Source organism: Apodemus sylvaticus, chromosome 4 (assembly GCF_947179515.1).
Source record: "Apodemus sylvaticus chromosome 4, mApoSyl1.1, whole genome shotgun sequence".
NCBI classification, from domain to species: domain Eukaryota; kingdom Metazoa; phylum Chordata; class Mammalia; order Rodentia; family Muridae; genus Apodemus; species Apodemus sylvaticus.
Window position 1 is genome coordinate 150,387,651 of NC_067475.1, and position 15,378 is coordinate 150,403,028.

The window sequence follows — 15,378 nt, forward strand, 5'->3', positions numbered from 1 at the left end:
TCACTTGGGACACTAAGTCTTTACTCTAAGCCCTTCCCTACAAGTAATTCTGCAGTGTCCATGATGGTGCTCAATACTTGAAAGATTCTAACTTTCACATATACACTGTCATTCATTCTCAGAAAGACAAACAGGTAAGACAAGCACAAGGCACATGCCTGTCATCCTTAAATCCAGAGGAGGGCAGAAGATCAGGTCAAGGTCCCCCTTTGTAGCATCCAGAATCTGAGGTCAGCCTGGGCTACCTGAGACCCTGCCTCCGGGAAAAGGGCAAAACTGGAAGGACGAGGATATATGGCTGGAGGGAGGTGCCAACAGAGCCCCGGGACTCCCTGACACTGTGCTGGTTCTTGGCACAGATACTCAACTCAGGTATCTCACCAAGATGTTTACGAACTTTTCTGGAGTGTAAGTTATACTTCAAGTAAAGTTTTTAAAATATAGCCTCTGTTTTGTTGGTTGTTTGTCTGAGACAGGATCTGTAGGAGAGGTCGGTACAAGACACTTCGGATACCAAGTATATTACCAAGGAGGGGAAACCCCAGGGGAGGAGGCTGCCTCTGAATCAGACAAAAGCAGGAGTGGCAATTTAAGGAAAAAAGTGGGGAGGGGGTACCAGGTAGTCTGTGTTATGGAGAGTTAAGTCCTGATTGGATAGGTTGGTCAAATAATGACCTTGGGGTTTTGTCTCAGGAATGAGTCAGAGGCCAAAAGAAGGAATAGACCTTGGGGGCTAGCTTTAGCCAGGTAGTCTAACAGCTTTTGGCAAAGGAGAAGAGAAGGGAGAAAGGGCAAAACTTACCACCATGTCTGCCAAGCTTGGGCCTACTAGAGCAGGCTTCATTGTCTCTCTACAAAGCCCTGGCTGGCCTGGAACCTAGTGTGTAGACCAGGCTGGCCTCCCAACTCAGAGATCCACCTGCCTCAACCTCCAAGTGCTGGGATTAAAGGCATGATAGTCAGCCTGTGGTCATCCTGGGCGACATGAGACCCTGCCTCAGAAAACAAGGGCAAAACTACACTACACCCAGCTAAAATACAAGTTACACAACAGATTATTTATTTATTTATTTATTTATTTATTTATTTATTTATTTTTGCTGTATATACTCTGTACATAATCTGTAGGGCTTTTAAAGGTTATCAATAGATCACAGACTTATAAAATATTATGTATATATAGTTTATATACTAACTTGAAGGTCCATTTACATTATTACAAACAACACTCTCTGAACATTACCTTTTTCTTTCTTTCTTTCTTTCTTTCTTTTTTTTTTTTTTTTTTTTTTTTTTTTGAGACAGGGTTTCTCTGTGTAGCTCTGGCTGTCCTGGAACTCACTCTGTAGACCAGGCTGGCCTCGAACTCAGAAATCTGCCTGCCTCTGCCTCCCAAGTGCTGGGATTAAAAGCGTGCACCACCATCACCCGGCTTATTTTTATAAAATTCCTCAACTTTTTATTTTTCTTATATACAGAAAGACATATATCAAACTATTAAAGCTGACAAGAATGGGCAGATGCAATTTTCTTCCTTATATAGATAGTCTTTACTATTTGCCAATGTTTGAAAGTATGTTTACTTTCTCACTTAAAACCAAAATTTAGGCAGAGACAGATGGAGCTCTTCAAGTATGAAGCCAGCCTGTTCTATAGATTGAGCTCCAGGCCTGCCAGAAGTAAACAGCAAAAAATAATCTCAAATTGAAAACAACAAAAATGCACAAAGCTTGGATGTGGTGGTGAACTCCCATAACAGCCCTGTTCCTGCAAGATGAAGCTTTGGTAGATCAGGGATTCAGAGTTATCTTCAGCTTAAAGTCAATCTGAGGTCAACCTAGGCTACTACGATCCCCACGCATACATACACCAAATGAAGCGCTGAGGGCTGTAATGTTCACAGAACCCCAGGTTCAGTCAAAAAGAAACCTAAAACCCAGCTCCCAGTCTGCAAGGGGCCGCAGCAGAAGGGAACGGACCCGGGCTAGCTCCCACTCACATAACCCTGTGCCTTCTATTGGACACGGTTCTTTTCTCCTTTTCACAGTAGGAAAGGCTTCACAACACAAGGTGAGCCTGTGCCCTGCATCTGCATCCCTGGCCTGCTCAGCAGTAGTCTCCTAACCAGGCTTCACCCCCACAATCTTCTACCAAAGGCAGCAAGACTCTCAGATTTCCTACTAATTTCAGCTATTTCTTCTTTAAAACTTTAGAATTTTATAAACTCAACTTCCAACAACTTGGAACCAACCAATTTCCAATTTCCACCCAATTTTCCAACAAAATAAGCTTTTTATTTATACATTTGTATCCTTCTAAGCGCTCCTCTAGACTCTCCAGGCCAGCTGTTTCGAACTTACCTTAAGCTCTCTGCTATACCCTCCAACATTTTTGTGTTTTGTTTTGTTTGATTCAAGCCTTTCTGAGACAAGGTATCTTGTAGTCCAGGTTGGCCTGATTCTCATTATACTAGCAAAACTTTGATTTCTCCCCAAACAGAACAGAATTAACAAAAGTACTTGTTGCTCTTGAAAAGGACTCAATTTCTTGAGTTAAATTCTCAGTACCCACATGGCAGCTCAAAGAACCCCACCTATAACTCCAGTTCCAGAGAGAACTGAGGCTCAGAAGGTATTGCATGAATGTGGTATACATACAGGCACTCACACACATAAAACAAGTATTTACAAATTTGAACAATTGTGATCCACTATGCCTGGCTCTCCACAACGATGGGGTTTATGAAAGAAACCTAATCCCCAAATAGTAATAATCCTAGACAGAAAGACTACCTTAAATTCAACACCAAAATTGGCTCTACTGAGTTTAAAGCCAGTGGAGGCTACACATCAAGACCCAGTCTCAAACAAAACAAAGCAAAACAAAACAAGAGGTGATCTGAAGGTCCGGTCAGGTGAGTGGAGAGGGTGTGTTAGTGCAGTTGGTTTCTGCCTAGGAGAACCAGTTTAACACCTAGTCTGCGGGCCATCGCCCCAGCTTCCCTCTCGGGCTGTTCCTTTCCCCACTGCAGGGACAGTGTAGTGTGACTGTCCCAGGTGCAGGTGCCAAGGCGCTGTACTTCTTTCTCCTAAACAGCCAAATAAATCTTTCCTGGATGTTCTGTTAAAACAGCAGAAAATGGACTACCTCTTAAATCCATCTTCCTCTTCCATTTCCACTGCAAATAAAGCAACATACTGATACATCAGCTGAGTGAAACTCTCACAGTGCCCTGCCAGGTAATTATTTGCATTTGCGCAGCACTTACTGTACCCTTGGTCTCTCCTGTCCCTCAGTCCAGACAAATGGTCAGTCTCCTCTACCCTGCCACTTCTTACAACACCCAAACCACCTTCTATAAGAAAGTGCAGTGATCCTCTCTTCACCTTCATCGTGTCCATTACTACGTCCTAGTTTCTCCCACCTGCATTTAAGACAAACTCTAAACTGAACTTGAAAACATTCCTCCCTAATCTGTCTGTCCATATATTCTTACTTGAGAAAAATCACATTTATTGCCAGTTTTATCTAGTACCAATTACATCTATATTATCTATTTTTTCTTTTATTTTCTATAATTAAGTTGTCTTCACCAGAACCCAACTCATTGTCTTTATTCTTAGAAACCTTCATAATCATAAATAGGCAGGTATTCCCTCCTCCCATGACTGTTACCCTAATTTGTTATGATCTGGTCAATTCTCTGTTGTCCTCTACATCCTTCACAGTCTACATGTTGACACAGTCATTAAGGTAACTCCAAAGTTTCAATACACTCTTCATCTTCCAACCTGTAGACAATATTCTACTTACTATCTCCTATACTAATTGAGGTCTTACTAATGCATTGCTTCAGTTAGCTATGCCTCCTCTAAGAAGTCTTTCTTGATCAACCAGATTAAGACCCTCCTGTGCAGCTGGACAGTGATGGTGCTTGCCTTTAGTTGCAGTATACCAAAGGCTGAGGTGAGTGGATCCTGAGTTCAAGGCCAGCCTGTTCTACAGAGTTCCAAGAGAGCCAGGCCTACACTGAGAAACCCTGTCTTGAAAATCAAAAACAAAAAACAAAAAACAAACAAAAAGACCCTCCTGTGCATTTCTCTGTGCATTAGCTTATTAAAATTATAGGCCCAAATTGTTTTTCTTGTTCATTTCACTTGATCAATTTGGATAGATACTATAGCCCAGCTTTTAAGACAGTGTGTAGTAGTTGCTCAACTGGCTATCAAGACATATGTACTGGCCTACCTCTAACCCCAGTATTTGGGTGGGTAAGGCAGGGGAATCAAGAGTTCTTGGAAATGGAAACAAGAAGGCTCAGGGGTAAAAGTGCCCACTGTCAGTCATGCCTAAAGACCCACATGGGATTCCCAGGAGCCACACATGGAAGGGAAACATGTAATAAAAAAAGAAAAAGAAGGGTTCAACACCAGCTTGGTTTAGACAGGGAGATCTACACTCAAATACTTACATACAAACATAAATACATGTATATATACATATATACATGTTTGTATAATACATATATACATATCTATATGACTTTTGCTTCTATGAGTTAGGTAATATTCAAACAAACTGTCTTCTCACTTTCAGAGACCAATTAAGAATGGGAAGAATGGGAAGGATAACCAAGTCAAGAGCTGCTTTAGCCAGGCATAGACGCAAATGTCTTTCATTTCTGCACCTCAGAGGTAGAAGCAGGAGAATTGTGAGTTCATGGCCAGCTTGGTGATATATAAAAACATTTATAAAAACAAAAGCAAATAATAAATGAAAAGTTGGTTCTTTGAAGAGTCTATTAATTGTAAAAAAAAAAAGTGCTCTGAATAAATTCATTAGGAAAAAATAGAAAAATACACTATCAGGACTAAAAAAAAAAAAAAGACACCAGTACATTTCTTATACAGATAGCAAGAGGATCATAAAAAGAAGACAACTTTGGATGCAATAAATTTCTGTGAAATGTTAAAAAGAAAGATAGATAGATAAATAGAAAGAAAGAAAGAAAGAAAGAAAGAAAGAAAGAAAGAAAGAAAGAAAGAAAGAAAGAAAAAGACAAAACACGGAAACATTGAAAGGAGTTATGGTGGCTACCTTTGGCTCAATCTGGCTAATTAATAGTTGGGAGAAGGCCATCAAGGTGTTTTCTGATATGCAAACTTTCTTTTCTTAACTTGGGTGTCTATTAGATGAATGTATGCTTTGTGATAGACTTTTATATTAATGTATGTTATATTTCATGTGATGGCTAATTTCCATCCAGTTTGGTTTTTTTCCCCCATAGCACTGATTCATATATACATATATGCATGCATGTATATAAATTTAAGTGTTCGTATGTGATAGCTGATGCTGTCAACCTGAATATAACTGGAATCAAATAGAACCCACACAGCTGAGTAGGCCTTTGAAGGATTTTCTTTGTTGGTCACTTGAGGTAGAGACCCACCCTGTTATGGTTTGCCCCAAGGAGTGGCAGTATTTGGAGTTAAGATCTTGTTGCAGTAGGTGTGTCTCTGTAGGTGTGACACCCATCCTAAGACCCTCTACCTAACTTCCTGGAAGTCAGTATTCTGTTAGCAGCCTTCAGATGAAAATGTATAACTCTCAGCTCCTCCTATATCATGCCTGCCTGGATGCTGCCATGTTCCTGCCTTGATGAACCTCTGAACCTGTGAGCCAGCCCCAATTAAATATTGTCCTTATAAGAGGTGCCTTGGTCATGGTGTCTGTTCACAGCAGTAAACCCTAACTGCGACACACCCTAACTGGGCCACACCCTCTGGTGGCAGCCTACATAAAGGTATAGGAGGAAACTTTTTGCCTGTTTGCACTCACTCTCACTGTCCTGTTGCTTATGTATTCCTACACTGGTGTACTTTGGAATTCCAATGTAAATCAAAAAGACTGACACCTCTCTAGAGGCTGCGTTGCTTATGTATTCCTACACTGGTGTACTTTGGAATTCCAATGTAAATCAAAAAGACTGACACCTCTCTAGAGGCTGCTGAGAGACAGCTAGTCTCATGGACTGAACAGGTCCCTGATGCTTCTGTAAGGAGATAGTGATTGTTGGACTAATGGGATCACAGCCACTCCAATAAACTCACATATATGCACTATCCATCTGGTTCCTCTAGAGAACCCGGCATGACCAATACAATATATGTACCTAAATATATAAATACAACCTGCTAGATGGGCAGTGGTGGCACACATTTAATCCCAGCACTGGGGAGGCAGAGGCAGAGGCAGAGGCAAACGGATCTCTCAGTTCAAGGACAGCCTGGTGTACAGAGTAAGTTCCAGGACATCCAAGGCTACACAGTAAATCCTTGTCTCAAGAAAGAAAAACATAAAATAAAAATAAAAATACAATACTGTTTCAATCTGCACGTATATAGTTTTAGGGGCTGACTGTTTAGTCTTAGACAACCAATTGTGCTCTTCCCTGGCTAGATTTGACCTGAAAGCCTCTTCCCCTCAGGACTAGCATTCCTGGTACCAGGAGGTGCCATACAAGCTTCCTAACGAGAGAAGCAACCAACCATCTTACCCCGCAATGAGGCATGACCACAGCAATGACCAGTGTGGCAAGATATGATACAATAGTGACTACCTTAGAAGTCACCAATACCTCTCTTATTGGACGTAAGATCCACTCAACACGAGAAATCTTGAATGGTGTGAGAAACCTAGCCAACTACCCAAGGCTGGTGACGTCAGAGACCTTAGAGAACCTACAACCACTCTTTTAAACCAGCATAATCCTACAAAATCCTACAGCATGAACCACATTCTAAGTTATGTATGCTTCTGCCTACAGATAAACATAGTTCTCATCCCTCACTAGCTGTTATTTGAGGCAGGACAGACACGGGCTGATCAACTGCCTAGTATAGTTAGGTGGCCTGTGAGCCCCCAGAACCCTCCTGTCTAGTTCCCAGGAGCTCAAATTATAAGTGCAGGTCATCATGCCTCCCTTTTACAAGGTTACAAGGATCAAAGGAATAGCATTGAAATAGGCTGTAGATTGTTTCCAAGTGGTTGTTGAGGTTTAGCCTGTTGCTGTGTATTGTAATGCTACATTCTATAACTGAAGGTCTCCTATTTACAAGCTTTTGTTGTACAAACCGTGTTCCTTGATTTAAAACTATTAGTTAAATAAAATTGGCTACAACCAATTACTGGAGGGATTAGAGGTAGGTGGGTTTAGAGTGACCTGGTTGTAGGAGAGAGAAGAGGAGGAAGAAAAACAAGGGAAAACAGGAGCTGCTGCTATGAGGAGAAGCAACCATGAGCACAGGGCAAGGAGAAACAGGAGTATCTGGGGTACACCACTGGGGAGACAGCAAGGCCTGCAGTTACAAGAGTAGGTTAGGGGTGACGTCTCAGTAATTATCAAAGCCAAATAAAATAGCCAGTCTGAATCCGGTTTATTTGTAAGCTAGTCGGTTATACGCTTAAATTGGTTGTACAACATTTGTGTATGGATATACATATAGAGCAAAACCTACTTTTTCCTAGAAGCATTGTGATGATGATATACTGGCTAATTAACTAGGCTACTCTAACATGCATTATAAGAAACAATAAACTACTCTTATGGGGAGGGATGTAGCAAGCAACTAGAGAACCAAGAGTAAATGAGAATAAATAGAAATTAGAATATATTTTTAGGACACTAGGACAATACTAACTTCCTTGAATCAAAAAAGACAATTCACATTCTGGTCTCAAACACTGATATAAAAACTAGAATAATCAAGTAACAACAACTGATTAGTTGAAAGTTTCCTGTTTTTTGATAATGAGTCTTCCTGTGCTTTTGTCCCTATATTCCAAAAGTTTGCTGATCTTTTCCTCAACAGTGACCTTTTATCTTTTGTTTTGTTGCTTATTTAATTTTTATGTATATAACTATTTTGCCTGCATATATATATGTACCACATACCTGCCCAGAAGCCAGAAGACATTGGATGCCCTGGAATTGGAGTTACAGACAGTTGTAAGCCATCATGTAGGTGCTAGGAACAGAAACGAGCTCTTACACAAGAGCGAGCAACACGGGCTCTTAACTGCTAAGCCATGTCTCAGACCCCTGTTGTCTGAATGACCTTAGAAGGCTGAGGTCAATGCTGCATACTGAGCACTGGTGTCTGAGGAAGATCCCATAAGTTACATGGAATTATTAGCTAGTCTAGGCTATAGGACCAGCTTGGTTATTTCTTAAGACTTATTTTATTTAGCTAATATACTTGTATTTGCCAATATACAGTGTATTGGTGGAGCACTCCAGTAATCTCAGCGCTTGGGAGAGGCAGATGACCCCTTTGAGTTCCAAGCAAGCAAGTTCCATGAAAACTAGAGTTATATAATAATCTTGTCTTAAAAGCCACAAACAACAAAAAGATGTGTGGTTAGAGACCAGAAGAGAGCTTCCTACCACTTGGAGCTGGAGTTATAGATGTGCCACAAGAGGGTACCCACAAGCATTGCACAGCCAGCTCCATAAGCGAGCCTATCTAGCTCAGCCTCCATCACTGCCCGACAAGTCCTACTTATACCTCAAACATCACGTGTCCTCCATGGGTCTTGCCTGAGCATGTGTGTCCGTCTCAGCTGACATCACTCTGCCAATCAGCCCGGTTCTGTGGAAGCCACAAGAAACTGCAGCACAGCACCAGAAGTTTTATGGAGCATTTCTCTCTAGAGAATCCGACAAATGCAGCTCAACTATGCAATGTAAGGCGGACCAATACAGGCATGGCGTTAGCAAAGAATCCTTCATCCCACGTCCTTTCCCGTGTTTGTTTTAGTAGAAAATCCTTTCACCTATGTCCACTTCAGCTAAATGTCCCTTCACGTGTTTGCCCCAGCAAAACACTGTTCAACTGACTTTCTAAAGAACCCTGAAGTTTCCACTTCCGTTATTTAAAGATTAGGGTGTTGGTAGAGAGTTAACTACATATTGTGATAGAGACTTTTCTTAGCTTGTACTCACTTTAGAGTCAAACTTAGTTCTAGATAATCACAAACCCATTTCTATTACCTTCTTCATCTTAAAAATAATTTTTAACTTTTAAATACATTTTTGTGTATATACAATATATATGATCAAGTAGACTACATGGGATTTGGTTTTCTCCTGACCATGGTTGTGTGCACTCGTGCAGCCCAGTTTGGGGATTGGGAACAAGTGGATCCTGGTAATTATAGGCCACGGTCAGCTAGCCCAGCTGAAATCTTAAGCTTCCATTCAGGCTCAAGAGCAAGGTCCTCGCTGGCCCCACCCAGCTTCTCTGGTCCTTGTCCACATATCTGCACAGACCACAGATCCACAGACCCAGTGGTGAAATAGAGAGTTGATGAATACTAAGGAAGAGGTAACTCTGACAACGTCTGACAATAACTGAGAACATCTCCCTCTCTTAAAAAAAATTGTTTTTGCATTTACAAACTTCTGTATTGCTATAACTTTTCCGACAGGATAGAATACATTTTCCAGGTTGTTTTTGTTTTCCTCCTCTTCTTCTTGAGACAGGTTCCCGTTCTATAACCCAGGCTGCCCTGGAACAAATTATCATCTTCCTGCTTCAACTCCCCAGTGTAATGCCATTATACATAAATGAGGATTTACTATAGTAATCTCATTTTTAAAATAACAGAAAGCTTGGTCTTTTTAAGACTAAGCCTTACTATATAGCCCTGACTGGCCTGGAACTCACTATATAAACCAGGCTAGTCTGGAACTCAAAGAGATCTACTTGCCTGTTACCCAAGTACTGGGATTCGCTGTGTGCCCCCAAATTTTTTTTTTTTGGGGGGGGGTACAATCTTTGTATAACCCGGGCTATACTGGAACAATTTGTAGATCAAACTGGCCTCAAACTCACAGAGGTAGTAGTCCTGGTTGTAGTCTGACTACAAAGTCTGTCTAAAGAAAACTTACAGTGTAAAGATCCTAGTTATATGGAAAATTTACAACTTATCTCATTGTATCCTAGTTTTACTTTTTTTTTTTTTTTTTTTGGTTTTTCGAGACAGGGTTTCTCTGAGTAGCCCTGGTGGTCCTGAAACTCACTCTGAAAGACCAGGCTGGCCTCAAACTCAGAAATCCACCTGCCTCTGCCTCCCAATTGCTGGGATTAAAGGCGTGTGCCATCACCACTGCCCAGCATGAGTTAATTTTCTTACTGTCTTTTAGATTTTAATAATTAGCTTATGCTAATCAAATCCAGTTCCATAAGCTACTGTTAAATGATAGCAAATATTTGTACACTTATTTGGTGACAATAAATGACCTACTTGCAAGATAGCATATTCTGGTTACTACTACATAAGCAGCAGTAAAGAGCACTCCCTGCTGACTGACTTTAGACTATGTCTTTTACTAGCCACTCTGCTTTCAAGGGTGCAGTGCTCATGGGTAACGGAGCCTGCTGCCAGGCATGATAACCTGAGTTTGATCCCTGAGTCCTACATGGTGGAAGAGAACCAACGCCCATGTTTTCTACACAAAACAATGTAATAAAAAATTAAAAATTGTTTCTAAAAAGGTAATAGAAAATGATTTCCAATCATATACAACAAACTTTGACTATCTCTATAAAGTAATTTCAAATTAAGAAGCAAAATGTCAGCCATCCTTGTGGCATGTACCTGTAATCCATGCATTTGGAAAACAAAATAAGGTAGTAAAGGCATTTGAGGCCAGTCTGGTCAACAAAGTGGCTACCCTGGAATACACAGCAAGACCTTATATCAAAATAGAAAAACTGGTGCTGGGAGTAGAAGTGTGTATATATAAAGCTAACACTAAAGACACAGGCAAGGAGCCAGGCCTGGTACACACCTTTAATCCCAGCACTCAGGAGGCAGAGGCGGGTGGATCTCATTAAGTTCGAGGCCAGCCTGGTCTACATAAAGAGTCCAAGACAGCCAAGCCAGGACAGTTACACAGACAGATTCTGTCTAGAAAAACAAAAACAAAATAACAGAAAGAAATAGGCAAGGAGTCCCCTCATGTTCAAGACCATCCTGGTCTATATATCAACCTACAAGGCAGCAGGGGGAGGGGGCGCCATAATGAGACCTCGTCTGAAATCTAGAGGTGGGAGGGGGTGGGGGGGACACGACTAACTTTCAAGTAACAAGACAGTAAGTTGTGTGTCACAACTTCCTAGACTAAGTCATTATAATGTAAAACAGCTATAAACAGTATAAAAAGGATTATTCATGGAGTTGGGCGTGGTGACTGAGGCAGGAGGTAGACCTAGGTGCTAGGCAGGCAGCTCAACCTAATCTACATAGTGCATTCCACCCCAGCCTGGAGTAAGGAAGACACAACTCTGTCTCAGAACAAAACAAAACAAAACAAAAAAGTTCCCAAGTATCATGAAATACTCCTTAATTTTTTTTTCTGGATGTGGTGAAGCAAGCTTTAAATCCCGCACCTGGGAAGTGGAGGGAGGAGGATCAGAACTTCTATTGACCATACTCAAGCTCAAACGAGGTTTACGCCAGAAAAGGTTACATGAGACCAATCACAAAACAAACCATCAGGGAGAAAGGAAGGTCTGGTTCATTTAACTGCGGATCTCAAAAGTTTCCATAGTCCGGCTACACGCAAACTGCGCACGGCTAGAAAGTTCAGAGCTGCCAGCCGAAAATGACAGCAAAGCGGGGCCAGGTGAACAGGCTGATCGCCCCGGGCCGCCCCGCTCCGCTCCCCAGCCGGGACCCAGCGAGGGCGCAACGCCGACTGCGGGGGATGGGAGCCAGGCCGGCGGCCCGCGGAGCTCAGCAGGCCAGGCGCGGGCGAGCCGGAGGGCTGCTCTCCGCTCCGGGCTCCCGCAGCCTCCCGCCTGCTCGCCGGCCTCCCGCGCCGCGCCCCGTCCGCTCTCTAGTCCACAACCCCGGCTCCCGCCGCCGTCCAGCTCCGGGTGGTAGCCATTCCCCACCTCGCCAACCGCTTTTCTGTCCCGGGCCCCACTCACCTCAGCTGCGTAGCAGCCCTCACCTTCCCAGCTACTCAGCCGTCCAGATTGGCTGTCCCCGGACCTTATGCCAATCAGCCAATCCCCGCCCCTGGCCCGGCCCAGGATGACCAATGAGAGGCTCGCTGTGGCTCGGGGGCGGGCTCAGGAGCGGCCGGCCAGAGGCGTGTCTGCTCCCAGGCCAGGCTGGCTACCTTTCCCTGTCTTTGTGCGCACGCGCGCGGGGCCCAGTAAGGGGCGTGTACTTTCTCGTGTACCGCGCTTTGTCCTGGTTGCTTCTGCCCGGGGGATACTTTTGTTGGTAAACTTCGCCCCTTCTGCGTGTAGGGAGACCCACCTTCCGAGCGAAGTCTCTAGTGTGTGCCCGCTGAAAGGAGCCGGTCCTTAGCCTAACCTAGCCTTGTGTCGAGCTCTTCTCATCCCACGCTCTGTGGGAGACTTGTCTGCCAGGGCGATCTGTTTCGGGCCTCACATCCGGGATGTATGATCTGGAGGAGTATAAGGCGCTGCTCAGAGGGAATGGAGACTCTTCCTCCTGCCGTCCTCTCCCCCACCTCAAAGTCGGCCTAATGGGTGCGCGTACTTTTAATGAACGATTGTTCTAGATTTCAAATAACCTAATCATGAAAATGCGATCAGTCTGTGTCGAGTTAGCTATAAGCAGCATGGTAGTGTGTGTGGGTGCGATAAAACATGAATATGGAGGGAAAGCCTATCAGGATTTCAAGAGGCCGCTCCTAGCTGGGCGTGGCGGCTCTTGCAATGTAACCCGAGCAGTTGGAAGCTGGGGGATCTGGAGTTAAAGGCCAGCCTGGAAAAACTGATATCCAAAACAACCCGGAAAAAGGTGGGAGAGCTGGGTGGGAAGCGGGCCGCGGCTGTTGCTGCCTGGCCTTCTCTCTTACCCTCTCATTCCCACATGGCAGGGCGGACATTGGAGCGCTGGTGTTCTTGCCCCGGCTGGCCTAAATTCCTCCTGACTACTGCTTCGGATTTCATCAAGGGCTTCAGTTCAGTTACTCAACAACCGCTTGTTGGGAGCCCACTATGACAGTACAAAGATTTTTTTTTTTAGCTTTGAACCACACCCTGAGTGAGCCTACCATATAGCAGGGAGACCAAAACAAGGTTAACATGTGTGATCAAGTGTTAGAATGTAAGTCCAAAAGGGCCTGACAGGCTATGACCAAGGCCAGGAGAGGGGAGACTGAGAGAACAGTTCCGGGAGGAGCGCTTGGTCTGAAGCCCGTTGAAAAGACAAAAGCTGCTGAATTGAACTGGTGGGCACCACAGACCAGGCGACCGTTCCAATGGCCCGTTGCCTCTGAAATGCTTGGGGGATTTACTGCTAAGCTGATAGTTGCTCCAGGATCCCTGATGACCAGCGGCATGACCCACAGGTGACTCTCAGCTGCAGGACACCACGCAGGCCTATGTGGTTGTCTATGTTTAAAAAGAAGGGTATCTGATAGCACCCATCAATTGGAGATGGCATAAAACCTGGTTTTTTGTTTTTTTCTTTATGCCTCCCCCTTTTTCCCACCTTGCTTTACCCTCAAGTGCCCTGGAGTGGCCCTGAACTTTAATGGCAATCTAGATGAAGGCGCGATGACTTAGACCTGAGCAATTTCATCACCGATGATTGTTTCTCCCAATAATGGAATCATTTCTAAGAATCCTGTCCAGGCTGTGTGCCATCTCATCCCTGTACTGTAACACAAAGAGCCTATCAACACGGCTCCTGGAACCAAACCGTGGTGAAGGAAAAAGAGGCTTTGAAATATGTCCAGCCAGGATCTAATCTAGAAGAAAGACCTGCAGTCGTTACCCTTTTGCACCTTTAAGCTTTGTCTTTTGAAAGAAAGAAAAAAATAGTTTGACAGAAAAGTGCCAAGGGGGAAGAAAAAGTTCTGGTGTTCCCTCACCCAGGGTTCCCTAATCTTACATTACTGTGATACACTTACAGAATTAGAAATCCAACACTCGTACATTACCACTATACTGACTGATTTTATAGCAACTTGACATAAAAGTATCAGACAAAGTTATCAGAGCGGAAGGAACCTCAGTTGAGAAAACAACTGTACAAAAATGTAAGACATTTTCTCAGTGATCAGTCGGGGAGGGCACAGCCCTTGATGTGTGGTACCAATCCAGGACTGGTAATCCTGTGTTTTATAAGAAACCATGCAGAGCAAGCCATGGGAAGCACGCCAGTAAGCAGCACCCTCCATGGCTTCTGTATCAGCTCCTGCTTCCACTTCTTGCCCTGCTTGACTTCCTGTCAAACATCATCATGAAAATGTAAGCTAAATGAACCTTTCCTCCCAAACTTGCTTTTTGGTCATGGTGTTGGTTTGAAGCAATAGAAACCCTAACTAAGACAATTGCTGACAAAAACTCCGGACTTTATTCAGGTTTTATTAATGCAAGGACTGCACCACACCTGGCACTCCGTTATCAGATCCCCTTTGACTACTCTCCTCTTTTTTTAAAATCTTATTCTTCACGAGTTTGACACGATGACCGTTACAGTGTTGAGGCATACAGTCAGATATTTTGTATAGTGGTCCTAGATTTGAAATTGTCTGGTACTTTTTAATGTAATTAACCTATAGTTATAGGACTTGAGGAAAATGCTACATATGGAGATATTTGGCTCATATAATACCCACAAGAGCATGTTATCCCCCCGCCTCTGGGGGGGGGGGGGCGTCTGCTTGTGTTTAAGACAAGTCCTAAACCCTGCCCACATTTAAGAGGACTATAGGATGAAGTCTCAGTCCTGAAAAGAGCATGCCTGAGTACATTAGTACACAGTTTGGGAATTTTATTATCAAGAAAATTTATCTTGCTTTTCTCATTTATCGTCAATCATTAATATAGACTTATGCCCATACGCGTATACACACACACACAAACAAATATGTATTGTTTTAAATTTCCCATGTGATTTGTATTCCTTTGCACAAAGCACTCAAGAAGCTCTTTGGGTTGGCTTGTGTGGCCCTTTTTCTCTGGGGTTATGTCCTTTCTTCTAGAACTACAGATGCTACTGACTCATTTTGTGTATTTCTTGCTCCAAGATGGATAATCAACCCTTTCTCCAAAGACCCTTAGAACCCTGTTTAAAAACAAAGATTGAGATACTAAGTATCCTGGTAACTGCTGGCATATCTTTGACTTTAGACTGTGAGCTGACAAATCTGATATATTTTCACCATGTTGTTTGTTTTTAAGAATTATTTGATGAGCTGGAGAGGTGGTTCTATGGTTAGGAGCATTGCCTGCTCTTCCAGAAGCAGTCCTAAGTTCAGTTCCTAGCAACTATATGGTGACTCATAACTATCTATAATGGGATTTCATGCCATAGTTA

The 15,378-nt window shown here is 43.2% G+C and overlaps 1 protein-coding gene across 2 annotated transcripts in view; it reads right to left on the minus strand.

Moving 5' to 3' along the window:
- The window catches only part of Mtfr1 (mitochondrial fission regulator 1), a 36,986-nt gene extending 24,902 nt beyond the window's left edge, over positions 1-12,084 (minus strand). The window contains exon 1 of one of the 2 annotated variants that reach the window (XM_052180763.1): positions 12,003-12,084. The gene's annotated coding sequence lies outside the window, so the exon portion shown is untranslated. The remainder of the gene's footprint in view (positions 1-12,002) is intronic. The other variant, XM_052180764.1, reaches the window with a different exon arrangement.
- Between the last annotated feature and the right edge of the window lie 3,294 nt (positions 12,085-15,378).